We start from the raw sequence: 21,014 nt of genomic DNA, 5'->3' as shown, positions 1-21,014 counted from the left end.
ATCCCTCTTCCTGTCCTCCTTTTTCTCCCCTTCCTCTCCCTCTCCCTTTTTTCTTCCCCTCCCTTCCCCCTCACTCCCCTTCCCTCCTCTCTTCCCTTTTACCCTTCCCACCCCCTCCCTCTCTTTGTCCCTCTCCTTCTCCCTCTCTCTCACTCTCCCAGTGAAGTATAGGTAAGAACAAATGAAAGCAGCACACACGCAGAGAAAAGGCCACAATAAAGAGGTGCAAGTACATCTCTAAACTTTGACATGATTAATTTACATCTGTCTTAGTTATTTTTCTTGTTGCTGAGACAAAGTGCCTGACACCCAAGACTAAAGGAGAGAAGGTTACTTAGCTCACAGTTCATAGAGATTTCAGTTCCTAATCAGCTGGCTGCCAGGCAGCGTGGAATGGCAGACAGGCATCGCGGAGGAGAAGCAGCTCCCGGTGGGCGAAGGCAGCTCAGCAATGAGGGACAGCCACAGCACTTCGTATCCCTTAGAACTTATGCAGACTACTCAGCCTAATCCTAGTGTCCTCGGTCCTAGCGCTGCACCACGAATCCCTTCTGGCTTCACACGCTCTAGATCCAGCCACCTTGAATAAGCCCCACCCCTGTCCACACAGGCTTTGGGGAGACACCAGCCATAGCACCGTTCTAGTGAACTAAAAACAGCGACATATAGCACTGATAATTTGCTTTCTACTATTTCTATAATTTCACAGTTTTTGCTATTGCTGGCACAGTTTATGAAAGTTTTTATTGTCATTTAAATTCAGTTTTGTAAAACATAGCTGTGAGATTAAAAGAAAATCAGACAAAGAACGTTGAATTCAAGACAGCAGCTAGCAGAAAGCCCCACCCTGGACCCTGCACGGTATTTTGCTGCCTGCAGACCACACTCTTATCGGCTGGTTTATTTGGTCCTTTTATCATGGTTTACTTGGTGCTTCATGGTTACCATTTCTTACTTCATGCATTTTCCAATGAACTAGCTAAGGCATAGGGAGACGCAGCAGGCATACCATTCCACAATCAAAGAGGTCTACTTGACACTCTCCTAGTGCTGGCTTCAATGTTAAAAATTATCTTAATAATCGTAACAAAACTAGAGTAATATGCTACTTGTAGGAACAAGTATAGAAAGTTTGCTTGTGTGGAGCTCTTCCCACCTTGTCTCTGTAATCACTTCATCAAGCCAGGAGGCAGCCGCAGTTCTACACCCAGCACAGTGTCAGCGAAAGTGAAGTCAGAAGGTTGGTCCAGGAGCCCTGAAGCTCACAAGGAAATTCAAGCCAAAGCTGAGTTCACTACTGAATCTCAAAATTTTTCAATAGCAGTCATTGAAACAAAGCTTGGGGTCAGCGAGATAGCTCAGTGGACTAAGCACCTGCTTGGGCAAATGCAGGGACTAGGGTTCGATCCCCAGTACCAAATGCCTTGCCAACCCTGCCCCTGGGCATGCCGAGCCAGCTACAGAGATCAAGAGTGGTGGTACACACCTATAATCCCAGCACCGGGGAGGCTGAAAGCAGGGGGATCACTACAAGTCTGAGCTGCATAGTGAGACCCTGTGCCAGATAATTAATTGATTAATTAATTAAAGCTTTGCTTTTCAAATTAACTCATATTTGTAGTATGAATATCTAATGTCGAGAAGAAAATATTACAAAAAATATCCCCTTTAATTGCTACCAGGAAGTGAACTTGTACAACATGTTTATATAAGCTAATACTCTTAAATGGGTAAAAGACTCAAAGTATTAGGATGACAACTGAAACATTATGAATAACAGATTCATAATGTAAGATACACATAAAATTCAATTACACGCCCCCAATAGCCTACCTGTAGCAATATGCAAAATGCAGGTTTGGTTAAGTCTGCTGTTTACTTGCGCCAGAGGGTTCTCTTACTGCGATCATTGCTCAGACCTTAACTAGACAGCCGAAAATTGGAAAGCAAACCTAAAATGAGCTTCCTTCCCTCTATTCATCATGAACTGCAAAATAATAATAATAATAATAATGATGATGTACAAAGGGACTCTATGGGGAGGAAAATATGATCATCCAGCTAATTTGAGAACTGTCATTATTTAAGTTATTACTAACATTCTACACTTAACTTCTATTTAACGTTAGCATTGAATTTACTTCTGGATGTACATAAGATATCATCTAAGTCCTCAACATTTATAAAATGTTTTTTATTCTTAGTATAAACAAAAAAATTAAGCTTGAAAATGTTTAAAAAAATTTTTTCACAGGAAAAGTCAGAATTCTAGGTGGGTTCCAAGCAGCAGCATACAAGTAAATCTTTCAAACAATAGCACAACTTTTCAAATTCTCAATGTAAAAACAGTAAGATCAATAATATAAATACATTTAGGACAACACAAGCCAGAATTTATGAAAATGTGATTACTACAGAAAATTCCCTTGTTATATCCACCTCGTAAAACCCCATTCTATAACATGCGCATAAATAATTATTTTCGGGCCAGCAAGATAGCTCAGTGGACTAAGTGCCTGCTTTGGCAAATGCAAGGACCAGGGTTCGATCCCCAGTCCCGCATGCCACACCAGCGCTGGCCCCAGGGCTTGCTAAGCAGGTAACTGAGTCCAGGCATGGTGGCGCACACCTGTAATCCCAGCGCTGGGGAGGCTGACAGCAGGAGGAGCACTATGAGTCTGAGCTGTGCAGTGAGACCTTGTACCAAATACACAAATGAAAATAAAGTAATTAATAAATAATTATTTTCATCCTTATAGTGTTATTTTTGTCTTGCTCGTATCTTGGAGGTTCATTTGAAAAGAAATTTTCTAATGGAACATAATAATTGATATATACAAAGACTTACTTTAAAACGTAACCCAAGTAATAAATTTAACCAAATTCTCTTTTCTCTCATAAAAAGGTTTTGTTTGGTGTTTTGTTTTTGTTTCTCTCCTCAATTCTTCTTAGGGCTACTATTAGTGCCAATGTCAACTTACCACAAGTCGTTAATGGCTGAATGAGTAATTTAATGCCTGAAAAATAATATATACTCATACTTCTGTCCTCAGACTATCAAAAAAGTAAGACAACATAATGACTTATTAGGACAGTACCCAACTTAGGACAGAAATTCAAACTTATTGAATTCTCTATGTACAGAGAGGAAGCGTAGTTGTGTTGTAGCCTATAAATATATTGCTGGCTCTAACAAGCAACAAGACATGTCACTCTAGAAAGTCAAACAGTGCAAACTGTCATTTCAAACTTCTCTTCCTGGGCCCAGGCAAATAGGGATAGATTTCAAATGAAGTTATTTAAAGTAGATTCTGGTGTACAGACACTCACACCCTCCCAAGTTAAATTTTTCTGTGAGACTATCTCCAGTCAATCTGACCACTTCAGCCTGACAGACAAGGCAGTCAAATAAGCAGCACGTAGGCCAAAAATCTGTCAAAACAGTTGGCTTCACTGGTGATTACTTTTTGACTGACTTGAGCAGTGAAGTTAATCAGGGCAGACTCACCAATTTTCCATGCATAAAAAGCCTAAACGCTTGCTGTTTTAGTAGGTGTGCCCTGTTTATATATTTGAAAGGAGTTGTGTTAGGTTACACCGCATAAGAGACACAGGTCCAGAGAGTTGTAAGGCGTTGGACAACAATCCCCTCAGAGTTGGCCCTCAGCTTCAGCACTGGAGAGAAGAGGCTCACGGCCCTTCCTGACAGTCATGGAAAGAAGGCAAGAGGACAGGGGATGTCCAGAGAAAAGCAGGCCCAGCTGCTAACATTTCTTTCAGAGGGGACTAAATCATGTTCAACAAATGAATGGACTTAAGACACTTCCTGAGGTTAAATAAAAATGCTTACAATGCCCTACAGATGAATGTGACCATTATGTATGCCTACAATGTAGTAATAAAACTAATTTAAAACAAAAACACTTTGTAGGATAAAAATGGATGGTTTGGTAACACCAATGTAACTTTTGACATTAGTTTTTTATTCTTAGTATAAACAAAAAAATTAAACTTGAAAATCTTAAAAATTTAAAAGATGATTTAATTTTTCAGCTTGCATAAATGTCAGTGCTGAAAGACAATCTGATCTTCCAAACATCATTAGAGCAGCAGTTAAGATTACAGGTTTTGAAATCAACCCACCTGATCTCAAATTTGGGTTCCCAGCTGACAAGCTGTGCACCTTTGGACAGATAGAGGACTTCCCATGACACTGGTACTCTAACCTATGCCATGACAGCACTGCTCAATTCCCAAGGCTGCTCTAAGCACTAAATGACAACGTGGGTGAAGAATTTCCAAAATGATGAGGTGATGAACACTTGTTATAGATGCATAGAATGGAAAGAGAATGCAACATAACCCAGAGCATTGTGTTCAAATAAAAGACCTTACTGAGTATTGGGTTTTGGGGGGCTGGGGAGGAGGATTGGACCAGGAGTCAAACTCACAACCTCATCCTTGCCAGGCAGGCGCAGTGCCGCTGAGTTGTATCCCTGGCCCAAGGGGTAAGGAGGGAGGCGGAGTACCAGCATCCTATGTTCATTTTGCATTTCGCTTCCATTCAATCATTCAATATTTTCATAATATTTAATAACAACATTAAGAAAATGACTAAAGGTATAAGATCCCCATTCTGTATGGGAAGTAAGCTAGTTGCTGTACTCACTTTCACATTTAATAACCACAAAAATCCTAGAAGGTAGATCAGGTTTACAGATGGAGAAATGAAATTACAATCAAATGGCATGGAGTGTCTGAGATTAAACAACTGATTATGTCAGAGCTGTTTTGATACTTAACCATCTTGCTTTAAACCCTGTGCCCACTATAATAATCATGATTTAAAAACTTGTGGGAAATATCTAATTATCAATAACATGTAGCAAAGAGAAGTGGTTGACACTGAAGGTTTGGAACCTCATAAAGAGACACAGTCATCAGTTGAGCCTCTACATTACATCATAGGAGCCAGAGTGAAGCAACACTGATCAATCACATCCTGAGTTCGATGCTAGTTCTGCTTTCTAAATTACTTCTTTTTGTTCCAAAACTGTCAGTGCTTGAATGACAAAACTCACATATTCCCAAGAACTGAGAGCAAACAGCATTTCCAAGACTCATTCACTGAGGCACACCTGAGAATGTCTTGTCACATGAAAGCAGCTGAAGCATAAATTAGTAGCCACAAAGCTAAGAAATTTGTGCAAGAGCAAAACAACTTCCTACTGTGTTCTTGGGTGATTTTTCAGCCACTGATACAGGTAGTAATCTCAGACAGTAACCTGCAAAAACCAGACTCTGAAGGAGTGTGAACAAATGGCACCACTGGGAAGTGCCCAGGCTGCCAGCTAAGCCTGCATATCGGAGGGTGTAATCTGACATACAGGATTAACATCTCAAGAGCCTTGCCCTGGGTCAGCTCATCTCTCTGTGATGCTTTATCCTCTAGATGGAAATAAAAACAGTGAACTCTTTTAAATATGCCCTGTGGTCTGATTAAAGATTGAAAAGGGCTCTAAAAATCTACAGTACTCCCAGGGAAAAATGCTAAATATCATTATCATTATTACACCAAATGCCGTAATTCGGTCTCCTCAGATTCCCTTTTTATGTAGATTCCATCAAACTCTGACTTTTGACTTTTCCCCTCTCTGACCAAATCTCCAGTGACAAAGCAGGGGAAATGTTGAGGCAATTAGCTGGAGATGGAAGCGATTAATTCCCCTTTTTAGTGGAGACCTGGCTTCCGTGAACCAGTTTAACCAAAAATAATCAGTGACCTTTCCCTGCCTAGACTGAAGCAAATCTACTTGATATTTGTCACTGCTTATCCGTCTACTGCTTCAACATTAATGAGTCTCTTCATTTTACCCCTTTCTTTTATAAAATCCACCACCTCTTCTGGTCCATCACTACCTCTGCATCTGCTATTTTTGTAAATCGAATATGGTCAAAAGCCTCATTATGTATACGGAGATTAGAAACACTTCTTCAGCATGATCGTGATTTCTGATGTCCCCCAACCCTTCTCACTCAAACTATTTCCCCTTCCAAGCTGCAGCAATGGCATCTTAGTCAAAATGAGTAAAAGAGAACAACAGAGTTTCAGTTGAAGTATTCGGAACACACAGCATAATTTATCCAAGGGTAAGCACCACACAGAGCCTACCCCATTGCTTGCTCCACTGGCTGCCTTGGGAAAGCCACCCATTCTTCAGCACTTCTTTTACTGTTCTGAACAATCGAGACTGCAGCACTAGCTGCAAGGGTACTGCAGGGCTGAATTGAGGTGTTACGTGGCCATGTCTTTTGTATATGAAAAAAACCTTACCATTGTTACCTAATATCCACCTAGAGAAGAAAAGAGTGGAGAGATGAAGAGAGCAGAGAGAAAGGACGGAAAAAGGAGAAGGGCAGGTCATGGAATGCAAGGATGGGAAGGGAGGGCAGAGCAAGGGAGAGACGAGAAGAGAATGATTAATCACGTACAGATGACTGTGATACACAAACTTTTCTAGACAACTATACTTGGTCATGAATGGTTGCATTCAGAGTTGCCTTTTATCACTCAGGAAAGGACTTCATATTTTAGACCGCTTATTTTATAATTTTTTTTTTCTTTTAGGCCACTCTGGAATAACTTCGCTTGCTATATTTACTGTTACTATTAGCTTCATTTTTACACAAATCCAAACTAAGTGACTACTCAAAAGTTTTGGCTTACAGCCTACTGTGGATGTGTACAGTAGGAGTAAACCCAAGTGAATGTGGAGACAACCAGGGCTTTAACTGGACATCAAGAGTGTAAATAAATTGCAATGCATTTTGAGGAAATATGGAAAAGTAAAACTGCCCCGTGCAGAAAAGCCAAATTAGCAGTTCCCAGGCAAGTTATGCAAAGAGCTGCTTCATTTTCCTCCAAAAGCAGAATCCTCCAAGGCTATGTGGATAGGAATTATAAAGAGAGGGGAAAGGCCAGATTTGGGAGGAGTTTGGCGCTATGTTTTAAGTGATGTAAATCTTCTGGAGACATGAAATTGAGACCTCCCAGAGAGAAAGAGAGAAGACCTCCTTTTGCACTGTGAGCTCACAGGTCCGGGGCAAGCTTGGTCTCCAGGGAACAAATGTGGAGCTCCTCTTCAGGCAGAGGAGCGGACCCCAAGCACCACCACAGTCCTCATCCTCCACCCCTTGGCCAGACTCCAGGCTGTCCCTCTCTTCTCAGATATTCATCGAACTCAAAATCCTTGAGAAACACACAGACTTATTCAGTGTCATGTGGAAAGTTAGGAGCAAGCTAAAAGTGTTGAACTTCGGACTTCCTGTTTCAGAGCGCCCCACCAACTCCAAGCCAAGCAACCACAGAGAAAGCACTGAGTCATCCGCCCATATTAGCGTGGGTAACACGTATGGCAGCGAATCCATGGTCAATGTAAATCATAGTCTCTTTAACTTTTAAAATTTTATTAGTACATGTTTTCATTAATGCAGTTTATGATCACCTTGGGGAAAGAGTACATGTAGATTTTTTTTAATTCTCTTTATTCTCAATTCCATGCCCCCCTCCTCTAATTCCCCTCATGCTCCTTTTTCCAAAATAGATGACATACCGGTCCACAAAGCCTGCTTAAGTAAATATAAAAGAACTGAAATTGCTCCACACATACTATCAAATGACTATGAAATGAAAATAAAAATCACCAACAGGAGAAACTTCCGAGGGGGCAAGAGCTCCTGGAAATTTAACAACATACTCCTATATAACAGAAGAAATAATGGAAGAAATTTTAAAATTTCTGGAAGTTAATGACAATAACTGTACAGACCAGTGAAACCTTCGGGGCACTATAAAAGCAGTTCTAAGAGGAAGATTATTCATAATCTATGCTCATATTAGGAGAACAAAGTAAGTCCAAATAAATACCTTTATAAGAAATTTTAAGGTATTTGAAAAATGACAACAAACCAGCCACAAACTGAAATCGAAGGAAATTATAAAAATGCGAGCAGAAATCAACGGATTTAAGACTAAAAGACAGAAAGAAAATAATGAAATAGCTGGTATTTTGAAAGAATAAATAAAATAGATAAGCCAGACTTACCAAGAGAATAAGAATAAAGACACATCAATGCAATTAGAAATGAAAAAGGTGAAATCCTTATAAACACTCAAAATCCAGAAGATAGTAACTACTTAGAAAATTTTTTCTAGCCAACTACCAAATTTTGAAGACACAGATTCTTGTATATACATGCAGAATGTCAAAACGAACCCAAAAAATCATAAATATACTTAGTAACCCAATAATAAGCAATGAAATGACATATTAATAAGGAATCTACCAATTTAAAAAGAAATCCCAAGACCTGAGGCATTTGCTGCTGAATTCCACAAAGCCTTTAAGGATATTATATCACCAAGTTCTTCAAGGAAATTGAAAGACACAGAGGGCTAATTTGTTTATAGAAGCAAGTATCAGCCTCAGCCCCAAATCTGAGAAAGACCCAAAATAAAAACAACACTAACAGATGTTTCTCTTTAATGAACATAGATGTAAAAATCCTCAATCTGATGTTAGCAAGTAGAACGGGGCATATCATCAAAGAGACTATACATCATGATCAAGCAGGTTTCATCCCAGCAATGCCAGGATGGCTCAACATACCTATTGAGTGAACATAATACATCACAGAAACAGAAACAAGGTCAAAAACACATGGCCATATCAACAGATGCAGAAAAGGCGTTTGTCAAAAGCCAATACTCCTTCATGATAAAAATCCTGAAGAAAATAGGCATAGAAGAATCATAACTGACTATAATAAAAGTAATTTATGAAAAACCAATAGCCAGAATCATACTAGATGGGGAAAAACTAAAGGTCTTTTCCCTAAAATCAAGACTAAGACAAGGATGTCCACAATCACCTCTTCTATTCAACATTGTACTTGAACCATCAGCCAGAGAAATGAGATAAGAGAAAAACACAAAAAGAATTGGTATAGGAAAGGCAGAACTCAAACCACAACAATTTGTAGATGACATGATGCTTTACACAGAAGGCCCAAAGAACTCCACCAAAAACAAATTTTGGAATTAATAACCAAGTTCAGAAACATAGAAGGATACAAGGTTAGCACATAAAAATCATTAGCATTTGTGTACACCAATAACTAAATTGAGAAAAAATTAGGAAAACAATGAACTTCACATAAATTATTGCTGAATGTGTCTAGGAACGTTTTTGCACCCTCTTTTCTGTTTCATTGATGCACAGACAGGTGGAGACAAATTCAAGATGAATGAAACACCTAGGAATTAAACTGAGTAAGCTAGCGAAGGATCTCTACAAAGAAAATTACAAGAGGGTAAAAAAAAATACCAGGGGAAGAAAGAACATTGAAGAGGACGTAGAAAAGGAGATGGACAGTGTCTCTTGCTCCTGGATAGGCAGAACCAATAGTATCAGGACGGCCATACATCCAAAACTTTGCTACACAAATTCAATGTAGTCTCAATCAAAACACAAATGACTTACTTTACAGAACCAGAAAAAAAGTCCTAAAATTCACATAGAACCAAAGATCTAAAACAGCAAAGCAATTTTGGGCAAGAGCAAACAGGAGTCCTTGTAATAGCTGTCTTCAAGCTACACCGCAAAGCAATAGTGGTACAAACAGCATGGTACAGAGTAAAACCACACAGGTGGAGCGATGGAACAGCATAGTAGGGACAGAAACATCCCTAGACAGGCAGCTAAGCGATTATTTCTATAGTGGAAAATGTTTCTGTGCATTACCTTTGATTCTCTCATGAGATCGAGTCAATCACATTTTCAGCGAAGTATTTTCCCTCGTTCATTTCAAAAGTGCACCCAGCTGCCAGATATCACACAGAGGTACCACGCGCTCATCTTTGCTCCAGTTACGTCTGCATATATAGGAGCACTGTACAAGCAAAAATCTACAATTAATGGCTCCAGCCTTTCCCATTTCCATTCTGTCTCCCAAATGGCTGGAGTCAGAAAGATTCCACTAGAACAATAAGTGCTTTACATCTTGAGAACACTGAGAAATTTTCTTTATAAGATTAAGCATGCTTACAGGACAAAAATTAATGGTAGGTGCAGTTTTGAGAGAAAAAAATCATCCTTTGTGTGAAAATTGTCTTGCAAATACAAAGACATCATAGCTACTAATAAGAAAAGTCATCAGCTGAATGGAGAAGATATTTCAGAGTATGATCAAAGGATCAGATACCTCTTAGTTTATGAAGAAAGAAAAATCTAAATTTTACCAAAACTTCAGTGTTACTGTGAAAACGCTGACAACAAAACTTTTGTTAGAAATTTTCGATGCACTGCAACACAAACCAAGTTTGGTTTGCATTTCCTTTAAATTGATTCATTCAGTTTCATTATATTGGATTCCATTAAATTGAATACATTGTTGGAAGGATTTTTATCATGAGGGAGTATACAGCTCAAGTGTTTTTGAATTTACAGATTCAAAGGAATCAGGGAGGGTAGACATCTTAGCTGCCTGGAAATTCTAGGTAGCCACCGGTATGTAGAGATCTTACCTGCAGGAAAGAGAACCCCAGTGCAGTCAGCCTAGATTTGGGGGCACTGCTGAAGCACATTTGATGAAATGAGTAGCGGCAAACTGCATCAGAAGTGTGGCTGGGAGACCAAGCCAAACCGCTAGCTACAGACACTCCAGGCTCGCATTCTTGTTTTTGTAGAAATGTGTCAAAAGAGTCAAATATCATTTTGAACTTAATTTATTCTCAAGCAAACAATCTTCTACATTTGGAACATGTTTGTATAAGGAACAACTAGAGAAAGAAATGAACACAAGGCTAGAACTCTCTAGCCCAGTGGAAGAAGCTAGAAAATGAATACTATTTGTTTCAAGCTGGAGAAGTAGAGAAGAGGCAGAGGCAGAGGCAGAGGCAGAGGCAGAGGCAGAGGCAGAGGCAGAGGCAGCAACAGATTTTGGAAATGCTTTTCCATGACAACTCTCTAAAGTGAACACAGGGAAGGGGCAGGAGGCATCTTGCTCCAAGTCCAGCTCTTTTCCCAGATTCAGTTGCTACTATGGCTGATGGTGCCTTTAAAAAGAGATCCAGGGCTGGGGAAACAGCTCAGTAGAATAAGCGCTTTCCTGGCAAGCACAAGGGTCTGAGTTCAATCCCCACTCCCAGACAGAGAGAGAGAGAGAGAGAGAGAGAGAGAGAGAGAGAGAGAGAGACCGAGACCCAGTAAGGCATTTTTCAGATCAAATTCTCACTTATTCAAACCTGAAAATATAAAATAAAGATGCAACCCAGTGGGATTTTAAGATCATTATGCCTAACCTCCCTCTTTCCTGAGAGCAAATGAAAATAGAAACACAGTCTTTCTCCCCTTGACCAACCGACTCTTGACAAAGGCCACCTGAGAGTCCACAATCTATTACACTAGTTCACTTTTCCACTGATAAGCATTCCCCAATTTTAACACGCACTGCCTAGCTTTGGCTTTCCATCACAGAATCCAATTTAATGGAAATGCAAAATTGTCTATCATCAGCTCCTCTTACAAAACGATTGGCTACCAATTTCTGATCTATCCACAAATAGCCACAACTTGACTCCAAGATTCCTCACTTGCCTGTTGATTAACAGCTCTGTAAAGTAAGGATCAGTTTTTGCTGATTAGGTTCTTGCTTCTCTTTCGTTCCTTCCCTACAAAATTACAATTGTCCTCTGTCTTCATGTGTTGTTTTTGCAGGTGTGTGTCACTCCTGTCCCTCCGTGCCTCCCGGGCTCATCTCCTTGAGCTTAGTAAACATCACCGGTAATACCTGAAGGAATCCGTAGCTTCCCTCTATGTTTGGTTTGGTTTGTTGCCAAATACTCCAAAATACCAATCTGCTATTTGTAAATAATTGCCTTTCTGGATCTGCCGCCACTCCATTTCTTATGCTAACAAGAAATCCATTTCTTTATACAATAAGAGGTTATTTCCATGATTAATTTGCATAGTTTTATTTATACAATGTACAAGAGATTGATTGCAATTCCACACATATATGATGTTTCTTATTTTATCAGTATTGCTCATGGTTCTATTTTAACCATATTTTGGTAAGTTATTTGAAGTTATTGTTTAAGAATATTGCATCTAGTTCTGTTTCTTCTTTCTTTATTTTTCCTTTCTTATTATCCAAGCCAATTTTTAAGTGTTCCTACTTTCACCACAATAATTAGTTTGATTAATGAAAAGGTTACTTGTGCTGAAAGTTTGCTTTGTCTTTAAACCTTTTGTAATTATTTGGAGTATCTACAACTAAAATACTTGCACATCAGACATTAAAATTAAGCTGACTTTGAGAAATATGCTTCATTTTTTACATCAACTCTAAGTTTCACTTCAACAAAATGTACTGACACTGTACTGTTCTATTTCTTTAAAATAAAACTGGAAAGTAAAATAATAACAAAACCAATGTCATAGCATGAAAATTACAAGGGTTGCATTTGTTTTGGAACAATTTCTTTCCTAAGTCCCAAAATATAAACCATAAAGCTTAGTCTACGGTGGAGGCCTTCACCAATAAAGTAAAAGTCAGCATTGATTCAGAGCCCCGAGAGAGAGAATCTCTACATATAGTCCCCATAATACCATGAAGCAGAATCAGCTGAATAATTTCAGCAGCGAACTCCTTGTTCTGTTTCACTTTGCTCTGTTGAACATTTCTGAACACAGATAAATCATCAAGGCTATTTTAAGTCTCAATACTAAATGAAGTTTCCAGTAAATAAGTTACTAATAAAATGTCCAAGAGGAATTACAGATTATGTCGTTTATTATTTTTCTCCCCATATCCACTCTTAATGAAACATTCTGAGACAATACTAAAAATATGGAGCACTAATCAATACAAACAAATACACGTATATTACAAATACACAGAATTGTATAAAGTCCCTCCTATAAGTTTTCAAATTATTATAATTAAAATTATTGTTTTCAAATGCTTATTGCTTTAGAATACTTGAAATGTCTTAAACAAACTGTTCAGATTTACATCTGCATAGAAAACAACAATAATCTGCCAACCATGGGGGGAGCACATGCTAATACACCATCTGGTACCCTTTCTGCTATGAACAGAACTTATATTTTCTTATCTCTAAAAGCTAATAAAATAGATATTGCTACAATGTAAATAGAAATTAACATTTACTCATAAAATAACATGAGGCAATAAAATGTTAAATCATGTTCCAATTTAGTAAATATCTGAGAATATTAAACTGGAAGAAGAAATTCCTTTGGCTATCATGAACTAAAATAATGATTTCTATCTTGATTAAAGTAAAACATTCATAGAAATTCAGTAATATTTTACCCAAATTATAGCAAATCACAGCTTGACTACACTAACATCCTGATACGTAGTTAGCATACAAGATGAAATTATAATTATAGGCAAGCTCCTCGTGTCAAAGTAAAACAGGTATTGATTAGACCTGCCTTCATACTTTAACGTGCAGAGAATTAACGTGCCAGTTTAGGTACCTACCAGCAACAGTAGGGCTCTATCAACGTGATCCCCCCTCCAAACAGCACCAAGTTATACTCGCTCTTCCCATCGCCTGAGCGCCATACCCAAAGAGACAAGCCAAGTAAATGGTCTGATTGCGAGTCCTGAACCGCCACGCTGGTTGGAATTCACTTAGTTGGGGAAAAAGAAAAGAGAAGTTGCTCATTAGGGCATTTCCTGAACCCTGGTTGGAATTTCAGTTAAGGAAGAAGAAATGACACAGCAGTTTCAAGTTAAGGCGACTTCCTTTCTTTATCTGAAATAGGCTACTAATTTGAGAAGCAGCTCTCCAACAAAATTACTCCACAGCAGTGGGCAGCAGCAGAACTTCTCGTTGATCCCAGGATTGCCCCATCATTAACGTCACAGAAGCAGTCTGCGGCTGCTTTCAGAGCAGACGAGGGTCCACACCTCTTGCAACACATACTTCACAAGTAACATTTCTAAACTGACCCGCATCACGTTTTGGTCCCTAAGAACGGCCCCTTCTACTGAAAGGGCATAGAGTTTGTGTATAAGACTTCTAGAATTCCCATATTTCACGTAATACAAAATTGATGATCTTGCTCAGATTTCTGTATCTCTTATAATCATTATCAGTAGTTATATCCTAGTTTGGTCTGTATTTTTTAAGGGGCAAAGCACTGGTTACATATTGCTTTACTAAGTGAAACTACTATATTCTCATTTCATGTATCAGTTGCCTCCAGAAATTTCAAAACCAAAGATATGACTTTGTTCCCACCCAGTAATTTTTGCTATGAAATGCTCCATTTTTTGTTACAAGATTTGCTTATTTTACCCATATTTTAAAAATATAGAAAGCAAGACATTAAGTAAATTATTAACATTTCATGTAAATGTTACATTCAAAGGTTTATTCCCCTTGGGTTTTAAAATTGAGCAATTAAGTTGGTGTTAATGTTTTGGAAGCACTGGAAATTAAATGAAAATACTGTATCTTAGCAGTTGGAATCTTGCCTTAAGAATATGCAAGGCTCCCAGGAGATAGCTCAGTGGTTTAAGCACCTGCCTGGCAAGTGTAAACACGGGGGTTGGATCCTTGCTACTGCATGCCAACCAGGACACCCAAACGGGGGTTGGTGGAACACACCTATAATCCCAGCACTGGGGAGGCTGAGACAGGAGGATCACTACAAGTCAAGTAAAACCCTGTACCAAATAAATAAATAAATAATAAAATATTAAAAAAAAAAAACAATTTTGACACAACTTTCTAAAAGCTCAAGCACTGTCAATATTGAATCTCTTGGGGCCGGGCAGATGGCTCAGTGGAATAAGCGCTTCCCTGGCAAGCACAAGGGCCTGAGTTCAATCCCTGGTTCCGCAAAAAAAAAAAAAAAGAAAAAGAAAAAAATATTGAATCTCCTAGGGCGGCTGGAGACAGTAAGTATGTAATTTAGTATGAAAATCAATGTTACTCTGGCTTAGAGTAACGTGAAAGAAGTAAGATTTGTGTCAGAAACTTTGTTAGGAAAGAAAAGATTTGGGGTTTTTATAATAGAAAATAAATTGATAGTAATATATTAGTGTAAAATATGTTTCATACACTTACTACATTGGTTAAATTCTATTTGTAAGATTAAAAAATGTTAAAGCTGTGTTGTTATGTGGGTGTATATCTGGTATTCCAAAGTTGAAAATAGGAAGACACTTACCCAGCCACAAGGACCTCCAGGACCTGGATTCTATGTGGTGGTTATATTTAATGACGGTCCGGTGGGATAGCTGACTTCACATGTTTGTTGTCTGTCGCTTCCATATTTTATATCACGAGGATAGGTAATATTTGTCATGAAATTCGATCTTAACTTTTAAAAAATCAAAAGTTTCAGAAATACTGCCGCAGACAACTTGCCACACAATACTTTTATCACCAATTATCTGCTTCCTTGTGAAAAGAATGCGATCTTGACAATGACTCGCGCTAATTTATGTTCTGTCTTTTGTGATCCCCTGCTTGGTGCCCGGGACTTCCAGAGCAAAGTGCTCCAGTTCCTAATAACGACAGGAACAGGAAGGCCAGGTATCTTCTCTTGACTCATCACAAAAAAATATTTTCACTTGGAGGGGGAAGATTCTCATACTTCCTGTTTAGAGGGCCCTTGAGTCTCGGCAATTCTTTTTTTCTCTTTTTTTCTTTTTTTTTTTTCTAATATATTTAGTGCACGGTGCACAGGGTCTCACTCTGTAGCTGGGCCCGCAGCGATTCTCCTGTCCTGTCTTCAGCCTCCCAACGCTGGGATTACGGGTACGCGCCACCACGCCCAGTCTCAGGGCCGGACAGGTTCAGCGCGGCAAGCCGGGATCGAACTCCAGCCAGTGCGCCCGAGTCCGCTGGGCTACCCGGCCGGCCCGAGTCTTGGCAGCTCTGTACATGAAATGCTTCTCTCGAGGAGCTTCTAACCTGCGTTTTACTGCTTGGTTGAATCTGAGCTCTGCCTTTGCTTAGCTGTGGCGAATGGCTCAAAATAGTTCTCTCTCTGCCTCAGTCTGCCCATCTGTAAAACAGGAGTTATAACAGTCTGGACTTCAGAACTATCAGGTAGACTACACGATTACTAGAAGTCAATTTAACGGTGCCCGTCAATACCTAAACGCATTGTGAGCCTTCCACCTTCACCTAACCGCTTCGGTCACCATGGCACTGTCCTGTCATCTTCCGCACTCCACCGGCTCTACCTCCTGCCAGCTTTTCTATCCAAATAACCCAGCTTCTGATTTGTTGTCATAGAGGCCATGTCCTCTTATCCAGAGAAGAACTCCACATCCGTGCTACAGCCCGTTCTCCTGGCCTGCCTAGAAGCAGCAGGGAGCAATTTCCTCCTTTGTTTAGAACTTACACTGTCGAACAGCCCTACTAGATCGTGTCCATGAGAATAGAAGGGGTGTTCTCGCCCTCATCTGAAAGGGAGCAAACTTTCACTTGGCCCCACTTCTGCCAGATTTCAGTCTCTTTTTATTTCCTTTCAAAAATCCCAAGAGTTATTGGTACTCACAGTCTTCAATCTTTTTCCTTTTTTTTTTCCATAATTTTATTGATAAACAAATAGCAATGAGACAGTTTCAAATTAAATCGGTAGGACAGTTTCAATAATTAACACATTGCATACATTCCTCCCAGTGGTTAATTGCTGTACAAGATGTGGACATGATATCCTATCTATAAACACCATTAGAACAAATCCCTCTATTCATTAAGAGAATGTAACTATATATCTATCCTAACAGATACAAAATGGACATTCATCTGTATACCTTTTTTTGTTAAGTTCCGTTATTTGAATATTATAGGTGTGTTAACTCAGCAAAATATTCTAAAAGAGTCCAGTAGCCCATAATAGCATTGGGTCTTCTGTTTAACTGGCAATGTCAGAAATTGTTGACCTGAGTCCCCTACAGCTCAACATAACAGCATGGCTTTACTTCTTATACTTCGTTTTTATACTTTTCTGCTGGATAGTTAAGACCAAGGTAAAGCAGGACCTATGCAACAAGAGTTGTAGCTTTTGGGTCTGAGAAGGTCAGTGAAATCCCCTCAGGATTTATCCTGAGATCCTGTACCTCCAATTGTAGAACCTTTGTCAGTGTCAGCCATGTGGATGAGTCATGGCCATTGCTTGGCCAATGTACTCTCTGGGAAAGCCTGAGAGAATGTTTTCTCTCCATGTGACTCTCCTTAGGCACACTCTACATCATCGATCACTTTCCTCTTCAGCCCCATAATCTTGATCAGAAAATTTGGGACGCTACTGAGTTACATGATGTTAGAGTACAAGTTCTCATATGTCCTGAGTCTTAATTGACCTTGGAAGGCTAGGGCAAAAAAGTTGGCTTTCTTTGCAGCCCTCCTTTTCATCTAATTTTGGTCTGAAGACTTAGGTTGTTAACCATCCAGCAGACAAGCTTATTGTTATTACCATACAACTTAGGCTGTTAAGCTTAACCTCACTATCTGTCTGAATATCAAACATCTTAGGCATAATATGGAACAGGTATTTTTCATCAAGTATTGATATGTTGAACTTGAAGTCCCTACAGAATATGATAGAAAAAAAACATTTAAAAATTAGAATATATTTTAAAAATAGGTATAAAGAATTATATACTTGTTATGTTTACACATAAGTCTAAAAATTTCACCATATACAACCTTGAAGCAGGACAGTCCCACAATGTTACTTTTCCTGTCTTTTGCTTTCATTCATCACCCCTTCTTTTTGAAGAACCATCTACCCGAGAGACTTCATAGCAGTAATTGGCATGTCATGACAAGCAGCCCGTATTCAGAAGACCAGAATGACAGGCACTCCAAGCACGAAACTACTATTACAGATTACCATATGCAGTGCAGTTGCTTAGTTCACAGGTATCAGGATATATAGTTAGTCAGGGTGAGAATCTTTCCAATTAACTGCTAGATTAAAAAAATCCTCTGGAGATTCTCAGGATCATTGCCTTGCCAATCTTCTACATATAACTGTATATTTTTTTTTCATTTATCCTCAGTTCAACCCATTCCACTTTTGAATACTCTTACCGGAGTACCAAGATTGACCTTTTTAATATTACCGTTGTCCTCAACTTTTTCTGTCAAATGCATGTTTTTAAAAATTCTTTCCTCCATTAGTTGCATTTCTTAGAGACCTTTAGTATACCACAGATCATAATCTGTATCTTCTATTTCTTTCTCTTTTCCCTAATCTAACATACTGAAGTGTTCAGAAGGGCAGCTTAATATTTTCTCGGTGTATTCATCATTTTTACCACCTCATTTGCTCCATGACTGTAGACCACCTGTCTGCTGACACCTCTGTGGTTCTGTCTGCTGTCTCCTGCAGACAGAACACACACACACACACACACACACACACACACACACACACAACCACCTGCTCTACATCTGCATTCTCCAGTACTGCAGGCAGCTCAAATCTGCCTTTCCTTTCAGCCCTGCTCCATTCATGGCTTTCCCTGGCTGCCTTCCTGGCATACTCATCTCTCTAGTGACTCAGGCCCCAAACATGGGAAATATTCCTAGCTCATCTTCTCCTTTATCCCTTGGCTTATTCAAATCCAAAAAACTTTTGTGAGCCTTAGAGTCAAAAGCATCAGCATCTACCTGCTCCGGCCAACTCCCCTTGTGCCCATCCAGGTCTGAGTGAACTTGATCTTTCATGCAGATGTACAGACTGGCTTTCTAACTGCCCTTCCAGCTTCTCGGCTGCTACCCTTTCATTCGCCAATATACTGAGCTGTCATGGTGTGGGGTTTTTGTAAGGGAAACAATATAATGCAGGACATGTTTTATAGCATTTTATAATGAAAAATCCAAAGAATTATGTACCAGAAGTTCAGGAAACCTATCCACATACTACACATCAAAGAATCCAGCTGAGGGCCTAGAGCACATAACAATATCTCCCACAAGTCCAACTGGAGGCCTATTTAGAGCCTACAATAAAATCTCATGTAGGCCTGCTTCACGGGTCTGTGCTGGAAAGGCCCAAAGGTCAGTGGCGGAAGCTGGGAAGTCTATGCCAGTGGGATGAAGGATCTGTGCTGGCAGGCTGAGGGATCTGAACTGGAGCCAGGAAGCAATGCTGAAAGTAAGCACCAGAGCTCCCCCATAAGTACCACAGCCATCCTCAGCAACAGCGAGGTCCCGAGCTCCTCCAGTGATGAGGAAAGCCAAGTTCCCATCAGGAAAGCCAGTGGGACAAGTTTCATAAGGCTGAGCAGGGCACCATCTTCCCTTCCGGAGCCAGGAAGCGATGCTCAAGATGAGGACCAGAGCTGCTCCAAAGTTCATTGGGAAAGCCAGCATGACCAGGTCCTCCAGCAGACCAGCCCTAGAGAACTAGCAGCTTCCAACAGCTCCAACAGCTTCTCCAAACAGCACCTCTAACAGCATTCTGGCAGCTTCTCCCATTCTGCCTTTATGCTGCTGGCTACAACCCCTAGGTGGGCCTCCCGCACCCAGCACCTAGTTTCACTTGGCTGGGTGTAATAAGTTGACCACCAGTTAGAAATCCACTTCAACAGTTCATTATCAAAGGTAATCAAAATGGTATGGTAAATCCCAAAGTTGGTTTTGTAACTCTTCTGTTCAATGTTCTGTCATAGAATTCCTCTATACTCAGAATAAAAATGAATTCCAATTCCTTAAAAATGGCTTCTGACATTCTCAGCCTACACAGTTTGCTTTAGTCTCTGTGAAACAGCAGCTTCAACTCCCCACTGAAATAAATTCAGAAGTAGCCTAAAATCTTCCCCCGCTCCTGTCCCCAACTTCCTCCCTCTGCCACTCTATGTTCTTCTTACCCAACACTGCTTATTACTTTTTGAAAGAACCCATTATATGTTGAGTTTACTGTTTACTTTTTATCAGCCTCTGGCATGTGGTCTGCTCATGAGTACCGTTCCTTCTCTGTTTGCTGTCTGGCATGTCCAAAGTACTCAGGGCAGCCTCTGGTTGCCTCTCAGAGCGTACGTGCTCAATAGGGAAATCAGTTATTGAATCAGTTCATCACTTTAGTTCTTTTATTTATAACCACTAGAAATGCCCTACTGTCTAAGCTTCAATTCCAAGTTCTCTAGAATAGCTTATGGAAGCCTTCACAACTAAACCTCAATCTCAATCTCAAGTATCTCCGTAACATATCTTCTCTCCCTTCTTTATGGAATGCCGTGCTGCAGGACTAACCACTTCACTTTAGATCATATTTGACCTCCTATCTGGAACTTTCCTTGAAATATACAAAGTCAAAAGTGCCAGTGTGTGTGTGTGAACACTTACAGAACTTTGTACACATTTCTATCATAAATACAAATGTCAACATATTTTAATCCTCTGTTTATTATTTCAGCAAGATTGCATCAAAACTTTATTTACATGCTATTGAGTATGTCTATTAATATTTACTGAGAAGAAATAAAAAATCTTAAACCAAATTATTTTGAAAATATTAGTGAGTGAAAACCTGAGCAGTCAGATACAGTATAGAATATAAAGCTACACGAAAATAGCTCACTAGAGGTGCATACCAGGAAGTACAGACCTTTCTACATTGCTGGAAGTTTGCTATATGATGAAACGTACAGAGTATTAATATATCCTTTAATAAATATTTTAGGATAAATGCCTAACAATTTGATCAATGGAAAAGAGAAAGAATACCTTACCTCTATTATATCAAAAATCAATTTCAAAAATCACAAAGATTTAAATGTCAACATTTAAATTATTACTCAGGAAATTATTTGAGTGACTATTTTGTAACAGATACAGTGGAGATAATACAAGTGAAGGAAAATTTTGAGTGTATAAATATTAAACTCTTCTAAAATTACTTTTTTAATTTGACAAAAGAAAGCTGGGAAACATTTTGTGGAAC

General features: G+C 39.3%; 1 protein-coding gene and 1 pseudogene across 1 annotated transcript in view; one reads left to right on the top strand and one right to left on the bottom strand.

The window, feature by feature from the left end:
* Tfec (transcription factor EC) overlaps positions 1–13,643 on the bottom strand; it is an 81,165-nt gene extending 67,522 nt beyond the window's left edge. Inside the window, exon 1 of the mRNA XM_023705057.1 lies at positions 13,576–13,643. The gene's annotated coding sequence lies outside the window, so the exon portion shown is untranslated. The remainder of the gene's footprint in view (positions 1–13,575) is intronic.
* LOC111813689 overlaps positions 1–21,014 on the top strand; it is an 86,424-nt pseudogene that overhangs the window by 17,028 nt on the left and 48,382 nt on the right.

Source organism: Octodon degus, unplaced genomic scaffold (genome assembly GCF_000260255.1).
Source record: "Octodon degus isolate 3935 unplaced genomic scaffold, OctDeg1.0 scaffold00213, whole genome shotgun sequence".
Taxonomy (NCBI): domain Eukaryota; kingdom Metazoa; phylum Chordata; class Mammalia; order Rodentia; family Octodontidae; genus Octodon; species Octodon degus.
The sequence above is the reverse complement of the archived record's forward strand: the minus strand, read 5'-3'. Positions and strand labels throughout refer to the sequence as shown.